Here is a 23818-nt window from a genome sequence, read left to right as displayed (position 1 = left end):
GTCATGGTGTGGAAGATTTAGGGGATGCTTCTGCTGCAGCGGAGAATGACAGGATGAGAGAGGGAGAGCGAAAAAAGATAGAGCAAGAGACGGGGATGCTTGTTTATTATAGGGGCTGAATCGGGTATTCACTTAGCAGCCGGAGGAAAAAATGAAGATGGGGAGTAATGACTGAATATAGTCTGGTAAGATACAATGTTTATTTTATTATAGCTATCGGTAACTTGTAAATGAATTATTTAATAGAGTCAGCTGTTTGAATCACTGAGGGTCCGAAACAGGTGCATTCAGAGATATCCCTAATTCAGTACGTGCCTGTGTCAGTTTGCATGCTGCAGATTATGTGCTGAATTTGTTTTTGTAAAAAGTGTCTAAGCATAAATCACATTAGGCTCTCCAACAAACGTAAGAGTTGCTGTTATTTTGGAGTGTTAGATTGAAGGCACCTTGATAGATAACGATCTGATGTACAAAATTAACGGTGTGGACAAAAAGAAAGTGGTCACCACATAACGATGTAAAGATGTTACCATTCAAAGCACACCAACCAACTTTGTCGCTTTGATTATTTAGTCGAAAAGAAGAAAAAAAAAAACACCACCGCAAACATGTGTAAGGATAAGGTGGTCTGCTTTTGTTTTGGAAGGATGCCTGTATATAGGTCTACGCAGGGGTGTTTTCATTTGATAAGCTGCTGGAGTTTGTAGTTGCATTTGCTGGATTCGTGATTTTGTATAGAGCTGGAACTGACTGAACAGAGACTGGCAGAGCCTTGTTTGATTTTCAAACGATTCCCGTCTTTATGTAATATTCCCAGTACAAACACAATGAACATAATGGAAAAACAGCTATTCACTTTTGGCTGTGTGAATTCGGGTTTCCAGAAAGTGTCACTTTTAGTTTCGACTTTGATCATGTGGCTTTGCCTCAAATGCGTTGTTTGACATAATAGTGGACCGTTAATTAGCAGTACTTGTTAATTATCTGTAAGGTGAAGAACAAACGACGGTTCTGTGAAATGCAGCACATTATACAGTACATGACAGGAACTTTAAACAGTAAATGCAACAGTATTTCATGAAGTTGAAAATTCATGAAATTCAACCACGGAATGTGGCACTTCAGCACGTGTGTACAGTATGCTACTGTACAGTATGCTCGTGCTAACGTACATCAAAATACAGTAGTAGTTTACATGTCTTTAAAAAATACCTGCACCCTACTGTTAAAACATCAAGAAGGTCAAGCTGCTGTACTTTGCCAAACCTATTCTGCCTTTCTGGGACCTGCGTATACAGAACTAGCCTTTTCATGTGCTAGCATTGTTTTTCCACACCCTGCATCTGGTGTGATCAGACTTTTTAGTGCCGAGAAGCCCCCAAAAGCACAGGTCACAATATAAACAGCTGTGTCTGTAGTTGTCTGAAAGAATTAGCTGAGGAAAATACTGTTGTTGAATCACTGTGTTGATGTTAATTATATTAATATAGCAGATTCTAATGATATAGAATATTATTTTCTCGCATCTGAAAAGTTGAGCAGCGAGTCATATAAAACATCAAACAATAGTAAATTTCACTAATTTGCAAACCATTAAGGTTAATACTTGGGTCAGTCTCCACTAGAAAGATGGAGAAGAAAAAAGAAGATACATTTAACTAAGTTTAGAATGTATTTTTTTAAACTGTAGAGTTTTTTTTTTTGTTTGTTTGTTTTTTGCCGCTAAATTATATTTTATAGTGTGACTCATACAGAACTAGAAGAAACGTTTTAAATTGAAAGAATTCTATACATTTACTATAGTAAAATATTTTGGACAGACATTTGTTCACTCTTAGAGAGTGACCCATTTCTGATACACAATCTAATAGTATGGGTACCTTAAGAAAAAATGCTATTGAGATGGTGTCATATATAGACTGGCTCCTCATTTCCTTCAGACATTACCCTTTACTGTATGCTCCTGGTTTTGTATAACCTAAATGTAGTAACAGAAATATTGTTAAAGTTTTTAATTTTAACAATTCAGAAAGTGGAATGTAAGTAGCTTTATTCAATGAAGGCTGTTCTTAAATGAGCAGATGTTAGACCTTCAGGGCAGTCTTGCTTGCTGGAAGCTGTCCTTGTGATTTCCCTCTGTCTATTTTCAGAGGAAGTCTGTCACTGGAGATGATTGGAATCAGCTTACTTTGTTTTTGTCTTCTGTATGGTTTGAAAACTTTCCTTCTGGGTAATTAGCACAGTGATCTAAGAGCTTGGCATGGTGTTGATGCCGCTCCCGATAATGTTATATATTTAAAAAATGCTTTTGTTGTTCTAGGTTGTGTATTCTTCTGAGACCAGAACTGGGTTGTTCAAGTCCTGCGCATTTTTGCATTTGAAATGAACATGAAATGAACCTTGACATTTGTTTTTTCTGCAAAAATGCTGAAAAGCTTTTAAAGAATGCCAGACTTGCTTGACTGACTGGGGCTGTTTTGTTGTTGTTGTTATTGTTTGTTTGTATTGGGTTAATTAAGGTTTAGTGAAAGGCACTAGATTAACAGTACTGGTTGTGTGCCAGATTGTGATAACAGTTTTGTGGATAATAGCAACAAAATTTAAATCTGCTATTTTGCTAATTTTTACTTGTCCAGGCCCTAGAAGCAGATTGATCCCAAAGCTTTGTCAGAAGTTAAAGGATCCCACTAATTTATTCAGCATACCATTGTGGCACCATTCTAACAATGGTTCCACAGTACTGTACAAAGCTGACATTGAAAATCACGGTAAGGTGACTGATGGAGAAGTAAACTGAGGATGTACCAGTAACTGGAAGACACATAGTGGGTTTATGTAAATAGTCTAGCTTTATTTCTATCTCCCTTGTACTGTGAAAACAGTAGGAGGGAAGATATTTAGTTTAACTTTGACACATTCCTCAGGTCAATTCATTTGATTGTAATTGTCATCATGGCCTTGAAAATAAAACATGCAGCAACTGGCAGATTAAACAAAATACACTTTTATTGAGACGCAATTAATGAAGCTCTATCACCAAAACTCTTTGAATATCTTTGAGAATTGAAGTCCACCAGACACAAGACCCTACTGTGGAAAAGTAGGTCACCAAAATCAGTTCTTTTTTTATTCATTTCACCTTCAGGGCTGCTGATTTATGATTGGAGGTGTTTTTCAAGAGGCCTACATATGGAATGTTTTTCAAAGTCAAGCCCTAATTAACCTAGACCTGCCGTTTGGGATTTCCAGTTTGCTTATGAACCTCGTTAAGAACTGTATGCACCCTTCCATGAAATAGCTTTTAGATCACAAGGGTAATGGGTGTTTCTTTGCTTGATCACTAGTGCTCATGATGGTTGTCAGTTCATTACCTCCAACAACGTGAATGGCAACATTCCACGCAGTTGGTTTCTGAATTTGACATATACGGTAGGTGTAGCATTCAGTTTTTCTGCTGCACTTCCAACTAAAGCACTAGATTCAACTAAACACACCTAAAAGTGATCAGCATTCACTGTAGCGTGTGGGACATAATTTGCTCATTGGTCTTAACTTCCACTGTTTACTGCTGGTGATCTGAATTCAAACTGAAGGACTGATGTCATTGTATTTTGTATCTTGCTCTTAATCGTACTATCATTCTTTATGTATTTTTTGTGTACAACTGTTAGTCGCCCTGGGTAAAGGCATTTGCTAAGAAATAATACAAAAAAATGCAGCCTCTTCACAAGGGAAAAAGAGTTGTGGTTGTGTGAGAGTCAGAGCAGTCTCTATGAACTGTAACATTATTGTTGAAACGGACCCAGTTGCCAGTGTGTTCTAAACGGGAAGTCCGTGAACCACCCTCCTCCTGCCAGTATAGGTCTCCTCCGGTCATGGTTGAGGCCCAGTGGAAAATCAGCATGGTTAGTAAACATATTATGACCCTTCCACATGAATTACCAGTATAAAGAGCAGTCCAGTCTCTGTTTAAAAAGCTCTGCTTTACCTTGGAAACGACACAGCAGGATATGAAGCGTCACATAGGGTAGTTGCAGCTCAGTATTGATGTATGAAAAAGTACATCTTCCATGAATACAAGGATATGTATTATTTATTTGTAAAGAGGACATCTAAACAAAGAGAGCCAATATAGGTTGATTTATTTCTAGCAGTGGATCTGATCAAACCATACCGTACCAGAATAAACCACAGCTGTATTAATAGAGCATTTATTGAGGCAACAACCTAGCCTTGGTTTTTTTGTAATTAACCATAAAAAATGTGATTGTTACAACCCAGGTGGACTCCCTGGTGCTCTAATAAAACAATTTTATATCTGATGTAGTATTTGCTGCACAGGAAGTGAATCTATAGTGTGGTAGCCATATAAATGGACTTTACCAGAGTCAAAGTGGAAATGAAATAAACTGTGTACTGAAGGGACTGAAAGGTGCTCTAATGAGAGGTAAAAGCTTGGTTAATAACCTTTTAATAAGGTACACCTGAGTTTTTTTTTTTTCCCACTGTGACTGGCCTAATTAGACTCAGGTGTTACTTATAAAGCTCAATGTAAAAATTGTAATGGCTAAACTGCTCTGCCACAATGGAAGTCTTGTTTGGATAACAGCTTTTTATGTCGGTTAGGGTCATGGGGGTTTTGTCCCAGATGAATGACTGATGCCAGAAGTAGAAGCAAAATGCTGCAGAACACCTAAAGCATTGGACTGAGGGTAGGTGAGGAAGAACTAGGCAAGTAGTACCCTCAGCAGCTCAGTAGCCAAGAGCTACTCTTGATGCCTGCCACATGTCCCAGAAGTCCATTCAGGAAACTGCATAGTCTAAAACATTTTTACTTCATGATCTGGTTTGAGATTGTTACTGTTATTTGAGTGATTTTGTGACAGTTTCTAATAGGTAGTGGTAGTGGATTTAGGTGTTAAAACGGTTCTAACGTTCAAGAGACAATACAAGAATAATAATGATAACCACTGCACACGGTTGTCACAATTTCAAAGCTGCACTTTCAAAGCTGCAATAAGGATAGTAGAGCCATAATTAAAATTGAGTACTAGAACCAGTTCTGAAACGTTTGTACAGTATTTTGCTTTCAGAAAAAAAAAACATTTTCCAGCAAATGCCTAGTAAATTGGACCTTATGAGTCTCTAAAACAGTGTTCATGGGAATAATGCATTCTGAATCTTTTTCATTTTATCATGTCAGTATGTGTTGTATCATCCAGCCAACCTGGTAACAATATTAGTCTTCTTTGCTGCTTGCACTTGTCTGTATTATACATACACCAGCCAGTTCTTCCTGAGCAACATACAAAGAATCTGACCCTCACCAACTACTCCATGCAACTCCTCATCCAGGCTCTGGCACTCTCCTGCCTAGACTACTGCAACTCCCTCCTGGCCGGCCTCCCTGCATCCGTCACTTGTCCTCTCCAGCTAATCCAGAACTCTGTTGCTCGCCTGGTGTTCTCTCTGCCTCGATTCTCCCATGCTACTTCACTGCTCCACTCACTCCACTTGGTCCCGATCACCGCTCTCATCCAGTTCAAGACTCTTGTACTCGCCTACCTATGACTTGACTAGACTGCACCCAGTTACCTCCAGACCCTCATCTCTCCCGTCACCCCCAACCAAACTCTCTGCTCCGCCTGCACTAGAACACTGGCTCTACGCTCCCCTGTCTCCAGAGGCTTCTCCCGCTCCTTCTCTACCCTCCCGCAGTGGTGGCACGACCTTTGTACGGATGTCAGGACTGCCCAGTCCCTGACCACCTTCCCGTGCCTCCTCAAGACACACCTATTCAGACAACACCTGTAAAACTCAACACTCCCTCTGGACAATAAAGCACTTTGCCTTTAATGTACTTTAACTTGCACTTATCTGCTTCCCCATTTTGCTGTATTTAATCCTGCACTGAACCCAATCTGTATTATCTTGTATTTCACTTGTATTCGTATCTTCAACCCTTATCTGCTCCTGAACTGCCCGATATAAAAATGTACTTTGTTTTGTATTTGCTCTTATTAGGAGTGAAGTCATTGTAGTTTGATCTTGCTCTTAATTGTACTGTAATTCTTGATATGTATTTTTCGATACAACTCTGAATCACCCTGGGTAAAGGCATCAGCTAAGAAATAAATAATAATAATAATAATAATAATAATAATAATAATAATAATAATAATAATAATAATAATACCCATTATGCTAAAACGGTCTTGAATTATTTATTTGTCAATTTCCTGATATTTGCCACACATTGGGTTTAGGCAAAGAGCACTCCTCTCTAAATATTCCTTTTATGAACAAAATGCTAACGAAGCAGATTGTGATGCACCCCAAGGAGTGATACAAATCTGTAAAATTGCACTTGTGATAATGGTATCCAAAGCCTATCTAAACAATAAAGGCGTCCGCTAAAATAAAATAAAAAAACAAATACTGTAAACTGTCCAACCATTATTTAAACACTCAAATCTAAGATCAGAAGCAGTTATCTGTCTTTATATTTCTGTTAAGGGAATATTCTCAGCTATCAATTTCTATTTCAGTGATCACATCCTAGTGAATCTCAAGTTTAAATCCCACTGTGGCCTCTGTATAGCTCTCAAACATAAGTACAGCTGGTAACTAAAGTGTAACCATAGCCCTGTCCCCCTGCAACACCTAGAGTTCAAAATACACCCATTAGGGGTTATGTTGCAGGGATGCATGTTAATGGTTACACTCTTGTGTACCAGCTGTACTTAGGGAGAAGACATGTTTGAGAGGTCTATTGAGGAGACATGGATGCTTTAAACTTCCGAGTTTTAAATAAGTGTGTGGCAGGCTGGCGAGTGGATAGAGGCCCAGAGACAGTCTGTAGTTCAAAAAAATAATTATTTTATTATAAATACAAACAAATAAAAGGGCACAAGGGCCAAAACAAAGCAATGTAAACACAAAAAGAAAGACAAAAAGCAAAAATAACAATTTCCAGGATGGGCAATGCCTTCACTGGATTTATCAAAATTCAAAAATCACACACCAAAAACCACCAACCTGCTTCCTCAACTCCCTCCTCCCAAATGAGAAGCAGAGGTGCTGATTGATCATTAATTAAACTAATCATCTAATCAACCCCAGCCACCTGAACACAATGATCCCAGGCAGGTAGGGGAATTTAACCCCATCCCTGCCAATTTCTAAAGGGCAGAGCTGTGCTCTGCCACAAAGTGATTAGGATGTCATGACTGAAACAGAAAACATACAAAGGGAATCAAATAAGAGTCACATTTCATAGTCGCACCAAGTTGCTCTTTTTATATCATCCAGGGCTTTATATTCTCAAAACTATTTACTCCATTACTACCATGGGTGCATTTTTTTTTCTGAATGGGGGGTCAGTTGAATCGAGTCAATTTATTATCAACTAGATATTATTGCAGAGAGTCTGCAGAAGCACTGGAAAGGGCAGCTGGGTATCATTTTGTATGTGGTTCAGCAGCAAAACTGATAAGAGGGCTTTCTGTTTAACTACTGCTGTTCAATAGCAATTAAATAAAATGGTTTCCTTACTACAACTATTAATCTTCATCAGCCAGTAATGTGTGGCTGTGCCTTCCTACCCCAAGGACAGTACATTGTCTTTATTGTTTTACATTAACGTTGTTCTGTTCATTTACTCAGCTGCCCAGTAAATACAATTGCTTTAATACAACAGAAAGTGTTAATAATACAGAGTTATTGCATACATTGGCTTCCTTGTTTGTCTTTTATTTTAACAGGGGGTGTGTTTGTGGTTAATGGAGCCACAGGGCTGCAGAACTTTTAATGAAGACAAAATACATTGTGTGGGTTGTAGTTTCCTCGGGTATATCTATCTTCTGTCCTTTTTCCATTTAAATAGCCTTCTTCAAAAGCAAGTCTGCATCATCGTACATGGAAGGTATTGTAGTAGTAATTCTCTTTTGAATCAATTCAATTTATATATGATGTAAAATGACTTATTAATAATACTGTATTTATTAATAATCTTATTAGGAACAGTGCTCAATATGTCACATAGCAAAAAAAAAGAGGGAGAATGTTATAGATGCCTATACCTTTGCTATCTTACCTTGAAGGTGGTTCCTGTAGGCCAGGTGCACACTGGCAATATAGAGCCATGTATAAAACTTACCATACTGTTTGTTTCAGCAATGTACTATTTCTAACATACATATGTTACATATAGGCTTCATACTGGTTACACGCTGTATTCTATAATTCTCTTGATCATCTTAGTCAGTATTACTGTGTTTTTTAGAGATAAGAGAATGAGAAAACAAAAGGTGTTTTTTTTTTTTTTATCACAACCATAATACTCAATCTCAATGTAAGGGAGAGGTCTGTGAAGACAGTGAAGCAGTTTTTATCATTTCTTTTTTATGCAACCCGAATGCTCTTGTAAGACACCATATGCTGTTAAAGCTGGTTAGATCAAAACTAAAAAGCTAGTGTGAATACTCACTTACACAAACTAGGAAGCTGTGAGTCTGTAGCCTTCTGCGGAAATCACTTGGACTTAGACTCCGCAAGCAATTCCATTCATTGATGCTCCAGACTATCTTACTATTGTGCTAAGTTAATTGAAAGAGCAGTGTGAGGGAAAGATGTACTGGTAGCTATTACTTCTGCTGTACTTTATATTTCGTGACTCCTTGATTGCAGTCCAGTGAACCAACTTAAACCAACCCAGCCCCCTATTCATTTATCTCTGTGTGAGATTTATTTATTTAATTTTTTGTAAGGAAAGAAAAAACTGTTGTGTTTTGAACCCCTCAGGAATGCATGCAGAGCTGTATTCATGGATACATGTTTCATATAATTCATTCAGTATTCTTTTTTTCATATTAATTAGGTAGGCTTTTACTACACACAATGCACCAAAACAGCTTTCTAGGAATATAGACAAACTGCACATTTCCAGATTAAAGAAATAAACCACATGATAAGTAACACAATCCAGGGTAGGTCAGTGTGAAATACAGGAAGGATTCTCAGGGTTTACATTCTGTCAGTTGTGTTTATTTTGATGTTTTGTAGTACATAAATCAATACAGATGAGTGTGGGGGTGGTGGTAATTTAGGGTATAATTCAGTACTCCTAATTGAAACATAAAACTCCTCCTATTACATAATGCAAAGGTTGGCTTTTGAAAAAAGAAAACATTTCCGTAGTAGAACACTACACCACACGGACATCCAGAGCAAAACGGGTGGGTTATTGATTTGCAATCATGCTGACATGACGCCCACAAACTGTTAATCTTCCCACCACTAGAGCTTGTGAGGTAGTGAGGGAGAGGGATTGACATTCTGAACTACCTCTACTTGTGATTCATCAGAACCATGCCACTCCCTATTATGCTTAGGCTAGGGTTGCTTTGATGTATCTGTTTTTTTGGTTCGGTATGCGTAGGAGGTCTGAACAGGCCCACCCATCCAACATACACTATACTCAATCATACATTAAGTGGTAAAACTAAATAATTAAGTCAAATTATCAGACTTTCTTAAGTCTGCATTTATTATCAGAGACACATTGTAAGTAAATATATCAGGGTGTCTCTTGACTTTTTTGCAGGCTTATTCTGCAGACTGATATGCAGTTGGGGTTACAATAAATTATATTTGACAATACCCAAAAAGAAACGGGGCAGTTGCCTAGGACAGTGGTTGAGTGTTGTGGAAACTGAGAATATATAAATTGTATTTTTCTTCTCAGTTTGTCACTGTGCTCATGAGGTGTCAGGAGTCTCATCTACCTCTACAGGGAGAGAAGAAACCAGAATGAAAGATGTGCTGAGGGGGAGAAGGGGGGGTTATATCACACCCGATGTTGAGTGCTGATTAAGCAGAAGGCGACAGGACAGAAATCTGTCATAGTCCAGGAATGTTGGTAATAACATAATTAAAACTTAACCCCTTATTTAGTCTAATTTACAGTGTGTGTTTGTAGATGATATATATATATATATATATATATATATATATATATATATATAATATACATACACACACATACATACATGCATACATACATACACTACTGGTCAAAAGTTTTAGAACACCTCCATTTTTCCAGTATTTATTGAAATTTATACAGTTTAATGTCTCAATGTACTCTGAAATTAAAGTATAGAACAAATAAATAACTGGAGATAAAAAAGAAATCATGGAATCGTTTTGTTTAACAAAATTATCTAAATTTTTGACTCATCAAAGTAGCCACCTTTTGCAGATATAACAGCCGAACACACTCGTGGCATTCTTTCTACAATGGAAATCAAATATCGTTTGGAAAGTTCTTCCCAACACTGTTGCAGAAGTTCCCACAAATGTGTTGCACTTGTAGGTTGCTTTGCTTTCACCCTTCTGTCCAGTTCATCCCAAACCAGCTCGATGGGGTTTAAGTCTGGAGACTGTGCTGGCCATTCCATGATTTGAAGCCTACCGTCTTGTTCTTTTCTTCTAAGGTAGTTCTGACGTAGCCTGGAGGTATGTTTTGGGACATTATCTTGCTGTAGGATGAACCTCTGACCAACTGGGCGTATACCTGAGGGTATTGCATGGCGCTGCAAAATGCTGTGGTAGCCATTTTGGTTCAGGGTGCCACTCACTCTGCAAGTCGCCTACTCTGGATCCAGCAAACGAGCCCCAGACCATCACGCTTCCTCCTCCATGTTTGACAGTTGGTGTCACACACAGAGGAACCATCCTTTCGCCTGCTGGACGGCGTACAAAAACCCTGCGTGATGAACCGAAGATTTCAAATTCTGATTCATCGGTCCATAAGACCTTTTTCCAGTCTTCAGTAGTCCACTGGTGGTGCTTCATGGCCCAGGCAAGCCTCTTTTTCTTATTTTGCTATCTTAGCAATGGCTTTTTTACTGCCACTCGACCTGTCAAACCTGCAGCTCGAAGTCTTTTCTTCACAGTTGAAACTGAGACTTGCTTACTTCGACCAGTGTTAAGCTGTGCTTGAAGCTGTTGTCCTGTGAGCCGCCTATCACACAAGCTGTTGACTCTCAGAAACTTGTCTTCTGATTCTGTTGTGGCTTTGGGTCTGCCAGACCTCTTCCTGTCAGAGTTTCCTTCAGTTTCCAAGTGCCTTTTGATGGTGTAGGAAACTGTACTCACTGACACCTTGGCTTTCTTTGCAATTTTTCTAAAGGAAAGACCTACACTTTTAAGGGTTATAATGGTCTGTCTGTCTTCCTTTGTTAATTGCCTTTTTCTCACCATTATGATAGCAATATACTACTTCCTGCAGTACAATACTGTCCAAATAATGCTTAAGAGGGTGTAGTAACACAGTTTGTTCCAACACTGCTTTTATATAGACAGAGGGTTTGTAAGTAATCAACAAAAGTTGGGACACCTGTAGGAATTGTTAGCATCATCAGGCTTAATTTACTTCCATTGCTGCAGAACAGCCGTAAGTTGTTAACCCTTTACTTGTTTCCTGAAAAAGGCCTTTTTGTATAACTCTGAAATGTACGTTATTTTTTAGTTTTTGGTAACCTAAACTTTTTTTTTAACCTCTGGCAGTTTACCGCTTACCTTTGTACAATTTCTGGATATTCACTGGACTTGAACTGCTTGAATTTCAATAAAAACTGGAAAAATGGGGGTGTTCTAAAACTTTTGACCGGTAGTGTGCGTGTACACACACACAACACACACACACATACACACACACACCATACTGCCATTGCATTGGTGAGTTTAAAAAATCGGATTGGACTCTTATCACTCGAAAAAGACGCTTCAGGTGTTTGTGACACTGCCGGTACAATTCAGTAACCCCCTCAGACATCTGTATCCCCTGACCCATTGTGCATGCGTAAAATGAAATCGTCCCAAAGGCACGTCAAATTTTTCTTTTGCTCATGTCTGAGGTGAAATAATACGAGTCATGGGCACGCGCAGCAGTTGTCTGCTGCATTTTGCATTCATTTAGTCACTTTTTCGACAGGACGGCGTGATTTCTTTGTGATGTGTACAATCAGTTATAGTTTGTTTTCACTAAAAACGTCTTTGAATAATAATGTTCTTTAAATAATTAATGGTTAATGTGTTAACCTGTTTATAAATGATTGTTCCGGTTTCAAAATGGCCTGTTTTTTATATATTTTTTTTGGATTTCAAAACTTGAAAGTTGAAAGTAAATGATAACGAAAGTTTTCACAAACCTTGTTGGTCTGTGGTTTGTGCTGTTATGTCTGTAATAAACACAAGTCGTGTAAATGATAAAAATGCTTAATGTATTACATATAACGTTATTGTTTACAGATATTTATTTATATATGTATTTTATATAAAGTACACACAGTATTGGTATTGACAGTGAGAAACACAGGGAGTACCAAATTAGACAGCTGGCAATATCTATGGCTGTTTTATTTGGTATCCTCTGTGCATTTCAGGCAGTGGGGGGTCCTAGAAGTGTCAAACTTGCACAGTGTGCCCCATTATCACACACAAAGGGTTTAATTGATATTGGGTGTATTTACAGTGAGAAACACAGGGCTACCAAATTAGACAGCTAACAATATAGTCTATGACTTTCTCTTTACTGATGTTTTAATATTTTGAATGCTATTCTATCGTGTTCATTTTCTTGATAGAGAACAAACTTATTAAAGTATTGTGTCATTTAAAAAGATAATTGCTTGAGGGAAAACACTGTCCCATGTCGCATGGGAAAGAGAATTTAAAAGATCATATGGCATGTTCACAGGCTCTGGTTTATTACATGACAACATATAAAATACACATGTTGTTTGTTATTTTGTATACTCTGTGGGATTTGGCTTTGTATGTATTGTGGGGTTATTTTTTGTTTTGTTTTACTATAGAGCTTCTAAAAAAGTACATGCTTTAAGTCCTGGGAGTATGCAGTGTTTTATTGCAGTATGCAGTGTTTTCTTCATTGCACTAGCTCCAATCTTTATAAAACCAAGAGAAAAAAAGCTTCCTGGCCCAGTGTTTGTGCGAAGGACCACTCTCTCTACCGGACTTCCATAGATTTGGATCGGACCTGCTCCAGTCTGCATCCCATATATATATATATATATATATATATATAATTCTGCACGGTACAATTGTTTTCTTAATTTTTAGTACTAAGGAGCCGTCTGCCCTTTGAGATTTAGATGTTAAGGAGCCTTTGGTGGCAGTCGAAACTGCAAGAGAAAGGGAGAGATGATCATCTACAGATTGAAATAGCCAAGAAATTGTGTGAGATGACAACATTTTTACTGTAAGGCTCTCTTTTTTTTTTTTTATCATTTTAGGCATGAAAAAGCTCAGCTAATCAGACAAATTCACAAAGAAGCAGAATCTAGGGGTGAACTTGCGTGGTGAGAAAGTAATCCTACGCATGCACTTGTAATTAAATTCTATATTGCTAAAACAGTTCTCATTGTACACTGAACAAAAATATAAACGCAACATGCAACAATTTCAAAGGTTTTACTGAGTTACAGTTCATATAAGGAAATCAGTCAATTGAAATAAATTCATTTGGCCCTAATCTATGGATTTCACATGACTGGGAATACAAATATGCATCTGTTGGTCACAGATACCTTAAAAAAATAAAAATAAAAGGTAGGGGCGTGGATCAGAAAACCAGTTAGTATCTGGTGTGACCACGATTTGCCTCATGCAGCGCGACACATCTCCTTCGCATTGAGTTGATCAGGCTGTTGATTGTGGCCTGTGGAATGTTGTCCCACTCCTTTTCAATGGCTGTGAGAAGTTGCTGGATATTGGCGGGAACTGGAACACGCTGTCGTACACGTCAATCCAGAGCTTCCCAAACATGCTCAATGGGTGATGTGTCTGGTGAGTATGCAGGCCATGGAAGAAGTGGGACATTTTCAGCTTCCAGGAATTGTGTACAGATCCTTGCTACATGGTGCCGTGCATTATCATGCTGAAACATGAGGTGATGGCGGCGGATGAATGGCACGACAATGGGCCTCAGGATCTCGTCATGGTATCCCTGTGCATTCAAATTGCCATCGATACAATGCAATTGTGTTCGTTGTCCGTAGCTTATGCCTGCCCATACCATAACCCCACCGCTACCATGGGGCACTCTGTTCACAACGTTGACATCAGCAAACTGCTCGCGCACATGATGCCATACACGCTGTCTGTCATCTGCCCGGTACAGTTGAAACCGGGATTCATCCGTGAAGAGCGGATCTCCAGCGTGCCAGTGGCCATCGAAGGTGAGTTTTTGCCCGCTGCAGTCAGTTACGATGCTGAACTGCAGTCAGGTCAAGACCCTGATGAGGACGTTGAGCACGCTGATGGGCTTCCCTGAGACGGTTTATGGCCGTTTGTGCAGAAATTCTTCGGTTGTTCAAACCCACAGTTTCGTCAGCTGTCCAAGTGGCTGGCCTCAGACGATCCCGTAGGTGAAGAAGCTGGATGTGGAGGTCCTGGGCTGGCGTGGTCACACGTGGTCTGCGGTTGTTAGGCCGGTTGGACGTACTGCCAAATTCTCCAAAATGACGTTGGATGCGGCTTATGGTAGAGAAGTGAACACTCAATTCTCTGGCAACAGCTCTGGTGGACATTCCTGCAGTCAGCATGCCAATTGCACGCTCCCTCAAAACATCTGTGGCATTGTGTTGTGTGAAAAACTGCACATTTTAGAGTGGCCTTTTATTGTCCCCAGCGCAAGGTGCACCTGTGTAATGATCATGATGTTTAATCAGCTTCTTGATATGCCACACCTGTCAGGTGGATGGATTATCTTGGCAAAGGAAAAATGCTCATTACAGGGATGTAAACAAATTTATGCACAAAATTTGAGAGAAATAAGCTTTTTGTGCTATGGAAAATTTCTGGGATCTTTTATTTCAGCTCATGAAACATGGGACCAACACTTTACATGTTGCTTTTGATATTTTTGTTGAAATCCAAACTTGTTGTGAGTAAGTGAGTCAGAGCAAGTTATTGGTAAGCAATGTGTGTAATTTTTGTAAAGTGTACCTATTCCTGTGATGTTTAGATTTGGTCTTCTATTCACACCATTAAAGCTGAAGTTGTTTAGCTTTGATCCATCTGCTGTGCTCTGCTTATAACCGACTGAGGCACTACATACAACCTTGGCATGTTTAAATTAAAGATTATCTCCAACCCATAACTTCCTTAGCATTTAATCAACAAGAAGGCTGGAATATTTGACAGCTTGCACAGCGCAGTCCGCACAGAGAGGTAACCAGCAGTCTGTGTTTTAGTATGAACACCAATATCAACTGTTCAACAACTAGAAGTATAATACTGATAACCATACAGGTTGCAAACTAAGCAGTATCATGATTCCTCCTAATTGTCTCAGTGGCTATCTAGTCACACCTACCCTGTGGTTATCCCTTAAATATTTTCTATGCACTTTTTCATGTTAGTATTCATTAGATGGCAGATTTGAAAATTGTAAATACGAGATTAGTACTGTGAATAATGTAAAGTATTTTTAATTACATCACATGGACTTTAATCCACGACAACAAACATACATAAAGCTTTTGATATAAATATTTTTAGATTTTCTTTTAGGCTTACAAAGCGGGCTACCACCCAGCTTGCTTTAAATTAACAAAGCTGTGTTTTTTACCATTAAACCACACTGTTAGAGAAAGCTCCCTGGGAGTTAGTTTCTCTGGGACCGTTTTTAGATCTGTATTCTATATAGAATACAATCGTTCGTGGACCGTTACATATTCTATAATGTGATGCCTTGTATACTACCCTGAGACCTAAACACTGACCGAGTTCGTCAATAAATAAACGTTATCTTCTGACAGTCCACTAAATCATTGCAATTCTTATGCCTGTGTTTACCAGCTGGCTGCTGTTCATAGAAGGTGGTGCTCCCACACAAAGGCACCTAGTGGAAAGAAACACAGAGCAAGATCTATGCTGTGGATTGACCAGTCCTGTAAAGTGCTGTCATTCAGGAACAGTATCCCTCAAGAACTCCCAAGCTGTTGTATTCCACAGGATGTTTTACCTATTGCACAAAGCAACAGGTGGAGTAACGCATCTTTGTTAAAGGATGGTGTCACGGAGCCTGACCTGATCTGTGATGTGTGTGTGATAAGTTTATTTTGTCCCTGACAGCTGTGTTTGGAACCCATGATAATATATGACAGTCTTGTATCTTGTAAAGCGCTTTGTGATGGTGGTCCACTATGAAAGCGCTGTATAAAAATAAAGATTATTATTATTAAATAAGAAGAAGAAGAACAATGCAGAATGGTTGAAATATTGTAGAAAACAGGACAGTAAAAAATACTTACTCCTTTTAACCTTTTAGTCACACCATTGTGCCTCCCAGCATGGAACTAGGATAACCTTTCAAAGTAAAATTCACGTCGCTAAGGTATGGGATATTGGTGTGTCTTACTTAATATTGTTGCACACAGCTGGGCCATCACCTAATTTATTATGCAGTGCTAAGTTGATCAAGTTTGGTAGGAATTAAGGGTTTTACATATACTGATGGTAAGTGGAAATGCTGTCCACGTTTAATGCTGACTAGTGTCATTTCCTGATATTTCTAAAGAGGCTGAACTAAGCATCGGTCAATATTCTGAAGTAAAGATGCCTGTGAATAGTTCTCTGTTGTGAACAGACTGGGTATTTTACATATCACCTCCCTGATCTTTGTAGTTCCATTTTAAAATAAAAACATGTTTAGTGGATAGTGGTATGTATTGGTTCTGTAACAATAACTAGGTAGAACCTGAGTTGAGCGGAGCACACCTTTCTAAGCATAAGCATATTCACTTCATTACTCAAGAGAAGAGTGAATGTGCTGACATTTTAAAATCTGTGTTCTACATCAAGAAATTTAGCATCTGTCCTGGGTAGAGCTATAGAACCAGAATAAATAATTTAGAATGTAGCCTATTTAGATAAACAGGGTAGTAACAGTAGGAAACCATTTTAGTGTGTGTGTATATATATATATATATATATAACTACATTCTGTATTCGTGTGGCTGATTTTTTGACTTTTTAGGTTTCCTGTGCTTTTTCTTTCTTTCTCCTGTTAACTTTATTAAACCAACATGCTCTCCATATTAGTTCACTAAATGCAATCTCACTTTTTAGGAGCTGCATAGAACTGAACACAACTCACCGGTTTGCCTGCTCATTTAACAGCACTTCAACCAATCAATCAGTCAGTCAATCAATCACAGAGCCGGCCAAGCAAGGAATGAACAAATGTGTTTTCAGTCCCTGGCTGATCACTTCAAGCGCACCTGCTTCAAGAATTGAACGAGGGAAATGCACAATAGGCTGCATCACTAAAATGATGGGATTTGGGAAAGTGGGATACACAATAGACAAGCCTTGACTGAGCAGAGATAGAAGCACGCTGGAGCAGGAGATCTTAGTGTGTTTACAAGAGGCGACAGTGGCTAGATTGTGCCAAAACCGTACATTGAATTTTATATGTTTGAAGTCAGCCACTGTACAGCCCTAACATGATCTCTCTGGGCTGAGTTGAGAACGAGCCTGGGGCCGTCCTCTGAATGCTGTGAAGTGAACGTAATGTAGAGTTTAGTATGCTGGCTCAGCCAGTCAGACAGGATCTGCCGTTGTTTGAAACGATCAAGTTGTGAGCCAGCGTTTTAATAGCTTTGCTGGTGAGATGTTTCATAAGCAGAGTAGATTTAGTTGCAGACTAGACTTGATATTGCTGACCAAGGTCCACACATACAAATATATATATACATATGTGTTAATGCAGTGACCAATATTTGTACTATACAGTACAGTATTTGCTTTGTTATATCTGGAGACAAAAATTACTATGTTCATGTGCACCAGGAATTTCAAATGTATTGAGAGTCACTGTTATATTACAAGTTAAATATAAATATATAAGTTAAATATGGGCAAAGCAACAACTGTGACTATACAAGACCACATGTTATGTGAAAACTAGGGTATTGCTACAACTGTATGATTGTTTGATCTCCATTCTACTTATGAATCAGTAGAGATCTACACACTCATGCATCTGATGATAGATAGGGTGTCAAACTGTGGATACAATATTCTCTTGGTTTTTGTTCTTCCTTGATGTATTACATAAAGACAGTGATTGAGATGAACTGGAGACCTGTCTTTTGAATCTGTATCTTTTGAAACTGCTGCTTGAGTTTCACCTTTTCTTACTCTGTCCACTGCATTGAGTTTCATTTTAAAAGAGAAAGCTTTTCTTTTTTTACTATCTGCCATGCTTCATACTGGAACGTTCACCCAACGTTTGCGACTCAAATTGCATTACGGGGGAAATGGGAGCGGGAATAATTGCACTACAACAGGTTGTGTTATAACAGGGTAGCACTGCACTAGTTGGCAAATGGATGACATCAGCTCTAAACATCTGAGAGAATGTTAACTTCAAAAAAATGTCTTTCTGTTTTTAAAGTGATGTGAACTTAACTTGGCTTTCTCATCTGTGAGAATAGGTTATATAAATACATTAAATTCATTGTTTGCCTCAGAACTTTTGTACATGTGAAGTAAAGTACAGTTGGGGATCTTAGACACAACGCTGCATAATTCCAGGCTCATTTACACTAAGTGTGGATGTGACAGAGTATTTTTAAGGTAGTACAAAATATAATACGGTACAATGTGCTTCTTTCAAAAGTGTGCATGTGAAATCTACATGGTGAATGGAAGTGTAAGACTGAGTTAACCCTAATATGCCTAGGGGAGTGTACCCCACTGTATGTGGCACAAGTACTGCTGTAACAAGTAAGCCGGCATTAGAAGACCTGAATTAGTTGACCATGGCTAGCATTAATCTTGGACTTCCTTACTTAAGGTAATCAGGATCTGTGTATTTCATTTATTTATATACATAGGGGAAGTGCACCCTTGGTATTGATGTCTTTTCTATACTTGTCATTTTAAATGTGTTTTCTGAGGGCGCATTGCTAAAGGATGTATGAAAGGATACAACTTATGATGCTCACTGACTTCTATTCAAGATGTCAGACGGCACTGTGAAAGAACAGAACACGCTTGAAGGCTGTGTGACAGGGAAGGCAGCCTAATACTTGTCGCTCTCTGACTGCTCCTGAAGTGGTTCTTGGGGCTTGTTACATTTACACCCTTAGCGTCACTCTCGCTGTCCTATCACCCTCGAGGTGCTGAGAAGCTTTGACCAGAGGATGCTTCCGGTGTTGTTTTCATTTCACTAGCATCACATGTGTGAGGGAAGTGCAGGAGCTGTACTTCATAGTCTCTAGTGTATGCAACTCTCTGAGCTGTATGAGAGACCTCTGACTTCTAAACATCTGAGCTGTCCTCCTACCTACTGAATTTCACGATGTATCTGTCAGCAGACTAGGCACTGATGTTGCGTGATTGTCAAAGCTCAGCCCACTAGCTGCCTCTGATTTGAGAAGACTGTACCCTTGTTATGTAGAATTAGTTCTGAACCATCTTCTCAAAATGTACTTACAGTGTGACAGGATTGCTATCGCTTCATTGAAGCTCACTGCTGCTGCTGTACAATTGTTCCTCCGCACGGGCCAGCAACAAGAGGTAAATTAATACCACACACAGAGCTCTTATGTTTGGCCTGTGGTCTGGCAGGCAGTACTCTGCTGTAGGTTGCAGGGGTCAGAGGCATCCAAAACCCATGTGGTAAAACATTCTTTAATATCAACAGACTTACTGAAAGATACATTGGATAAAATAAGGCCTTAGAATCAATTTATGTCCTGACACTAGCAACATTATCACTGGTCTGTGAGTGCTTGTGTTGTTTTTTTAAAACATTAATGCATATTTATTGATGTGTCTGCTTCTTTCTGATACCCACAATACGGGAAGTATTATTTAAGTACATGAGTAAATACAGAGTGGTACAGTACTTGATCTGTGTGTCTCTTAAAGTAAGAAAACAACAAATAAGCCAGGCTAATAAATCTTCCACAATAGTCTGCCAAGCAATATATTTGAAAGCCCTGGTTAGCAATCTTTAAAGGCTGTGGTTTGTAAGTGAGGTGATGACATTTTTTAGCTGATCTGCCAAATTTTTGCTGGCCAGCAGCTTGGTGTGCTCTGATTTCAGTTAATAACATTCAGCATCGCTAGTTGGATATCCCAATTTACTGCTAGCTGAAGGCAAGTATAGTTTAATGGCTGGTGTGCCAGAGAGCGATTTAGTCAAAATGTATTAAATGTTTCTGTTCCACATACAAACAAATGACCTGACTCAACCAGACATGATCAAGCTAGTTTGTACTCAAGACCAGACCTGTCTCTTTTTCTTTTACCCCTGATTTTCTACCCAATATAGAATGGCCAATTTTGTTTATTTACTGCAGCAATTCTCCACTTGGTTCACAAGAACTGAAGGTTCAGTGGGCGTCCTCTGATCCCACAGCCAAGCCAGTTTCCTCTGTTACACCCAGGAACTCGCGAGCAAACTACCAGCCTCTGGCGGACAAAGCAGGTGTCTGCCTGAGCTCATTAGACGCCTGGCTGGTAGTGTCCACTGCAGTGTGATGAGGAGAAACGGTCCCTTCTGGTTTTGCTTCCCTAATCCCCAGCAAAGAACAGCGACTTCATGCGACCAGGACACAAACCTGCACTCCCCTTACTGTATCACTCACCCTACACACCACACATGCTTTCATCAGGTGAACCTCTTATAAAAGGTTTTTGACTGTCCAAACTTGGCTGTTCACTTCACTTTAATAGCCTTTCTGCACTCTTTGACGAAAAACTTTTTTTTTTTTAATACTCAATTTTGTATCTGAAAGAAAGATGTACTTTTCCCAGGGTACATTTACTTTTACTTCAAGGGAGAACTGGTTTTGCAGAAGTAATATTTTTTCATAAGTGAAACATCACAAAAATGTCATATTGCGCCTAGGGAGCCTTTTTGTTGTGTGACTTTAACAAATTGTTTAAAATAGACTGTTGGTAAGTGTGACAAGCAGGCTGTTGTGGTGACTTCAAAGCCGGAAGAAACACATAGTACTGCAAGGTGAAATGTGAATTGCGCTATTGCACAGTTCAATAATGAACAAAATAAAAGGTTTCAAACAAAAACAGCACATGACACTTGAGGCCAAAATAAATAGACAAATAAAACAGACTATCACTAAAGAAACAGTGGACGAATAGACAAACAAACACGGTGAGTCGAAACAAACAAGTATCGTATATGCAGGTGTACAGAGACTTGATTGCTAATCAATCATACAATTTGAAATCTCGGTACATCTGCACGTGAACTAATTTGTGCACTTCCCTGTGCTCGCGTACAAATACCCCTTTTAATCTGCATGTGAAGTGATTGTGCCATCCTTGTGTCTAAATACAATTTATATATTTTAAACCACTTGTGCTACACAGATCAATTTATATCCCGTGCACCAACATCTAAACCCCAACATCACACACAACACATAATACAAAATACAAACCAGGGCAGAGCACACTGCCACAGTAAGTCATGCAGTATTTATTTGAGACACAATTAACACACCACAGTGCTGCTCCATTGCTACAAAGTTGCTATTGTGGTCTTTGCCCTTCTTTCAATGTACACAAAAACATAACCCTTGCATGAAAGCAACCATGAAAAAAACAGTAACTGAATTTGTCTGTTCCATTTTTTTTTTCTTTTTTAGATTAACAGGCATTTGTTTAAACAGGCTTTCAATTGAATGCCTTATTGGTATATTTGGGAAATGGAACTATGCATTCATTTTTATAAATTGGGGTCCTGTCCAATGAAAGCCAGCACGTTACCCTTGTGTTATCCCTTGTTGAAGTACAGTATGTTTACATTATACAGTTATATATGTAGTCATAAAAGGTGCAATACAAAATCAACATTGACCAGTTTCAGACCATGTAACTTATTCATGCCCCTGCAGGCAATGTCCCAGGTTTGGGTTTCAAAAAGGGAATATTATTGAGGGAATTTAGACAGACACTTGTATTCTTCAAAACGACTCTTCATCATCAGCATAAGAGACTGTATTCAAGTTCAACCTCATCCTGTAAGATGTATCCAGTTATAAGTGACACCTGACAGTGTAAGCAAAAATAAACACAAAGTAGACCACCTTTTTTACTACACACTGTTTTTCTCATTTTTATTTTTTTTTTTTTTTACATTAAATACAAATACTGGGTTTACCATTAACTAGATAAACTGGATTTATGTTAACTAGATACTGTAGATACAACATTTTAAAAGCATATGTGGCCAGCTTCAAGGTATGAATGTATAGAGTTGGTAGAAGCTCATAAAATCTCTATATTAAACCAAGTCAGGCTGTTGGGATGCCGATCAGGTCCAGGTTAATGTAAGCACAGTTTCATCTTCCGATCTCCAGACATTGCTCTAACTGCTAACCCACCAACACCCATTGCTTCTTGTGCGCCGTTCCACCGTTCTAAAGGGTATAATTGCACTTTATATTTCCAATCTCTGATAGCACAGGCCCTTGCTGTGTACCACAGAAAGTGACTGTGACTGACAGGATCCATTTGTGCTATTTTCTATTGGTTTGCATTGCATCTTTCTGTTGGAAGCTGTTTAGCTGAACCCCTCCCATATTTGTAAATGTGCATCTGTGCTAAATTGAGTTATGCAACCAAAGAACGTTGCTTCTGGGACGTGTCAGCTTTCTCTGGACGGGCTTGCACACCTGTCAATCATCGTGTCTTGAATCACCTTCAGGGTTTAACCAGCCATGTCAAGGAAAATATCCCTCCATTTATTACTGAAGGAAGACTGTGAGCTGAACACAAAACAATGTGAATCTCAGAGAGAATGGCATGCACTGTACACGTCTCATACAAACGTTTACCATAGGAAAAGCAGAGCGAAGTGTAGTAAAGCATAGGTAACCCGGAGAAGTATCGTAAAAGCATATTAATAAACATGGTAAACAATATTAAACTATGGTTAATCCATAGTACAACCATCGGAAAAGCTTGGGAAAACTGCAAGGTGACCATGCAAATTGACTGTGGTAAACTTTTATAAGGGCTATGCAGAATAAAAACTGGCTAGTGATAGATTTGAAGTAGCTTTGTACTGTAGTTACTGCAGTAGCTGCATTACAGCATGCTATTTCGGCTGCACGTGAAGTAATGGGTCTGTATGGCCTCTTCTCAAATTCATGAGATGCTGTTCTCTAAAATCCCCTAACCATGAATAGATACCAGGTTCTGACACTGAAAAGTGTCTTACCGTGCTATTCAATTTAGGGTATAGGATTTTGTCAGACAACACTAGGAGGTTGTAAATGACAGCATGGCTCAGAATGTAAAACAAAATACTGTATATCAAAAAGTGTATTGCCATTGTATTTTTTTTTTCCAAATGGTGTTCTGTTGATAACATTTTAGAGGAATGTCACAGTATTACAAATGTCTAACCTTTTTGTTTTAAGAACCAGGTTTGTGTGTGTGCGTGCACGCTTGTGGGTTTGTCATCACCAGACTGTAAATTGTATTCACTCTCACTGTGAATCGTGCCACACCTGATCACAGCAGATACAAATGAATAACCTATTTAGGATCTGATATTAAGGAGGCTACTCTGGAAACACAGGAATAGGTTTGCAATAAAACTAAACCAAGTGATGCCCATTCAGTAAAATTAGTTATTGTAAAAAATACAGTTTTGTAACTACAGTTTGTACTAGATGCTTAGAGAATATTGCAGTGTATTGTGCTTGTTAAGGGAGACCCTGTTATGTAGTAACAATAA

At 38.8% G+C, this 23818-nt stretch overlaps 1 protein-coding gene across 1 annotated transcript in view; it reads left to right on the top strand.

Annotated features, from left to right (window-relative positions):
• The window catches only part of otud7a (OTU deubiquitinase 7A), a 114088-nt gene continuing 90270 nt past the window's right edge, over positions 1-23818 (top strand). The window contains exon 1 of the mRNA XM_041226697.1: positions 1-185. The gene's annotated coding sequence lies outside the window, so the exon portion shown is untranslated. The remainder of the gene's footprint in view (positions 186-23818) is intronic.

Source organism: Polyodon spathula, chromosome 24, assembly GCF_017654505.1.
Source record: "Polyodon spathula isolate WHYD16114869_AA chromosome 24, ASM1765450v1, whole genome shotgun sequence".
NCBI lineage: Eukaryota > Metazoa > Chordata > Actinopteri > Acipenseriformes > Polyodontidae > Polyodon > Polyodon spathula.
This window is presented reverse-complemented; position numbering and strand designations above follow the sequence as displayed.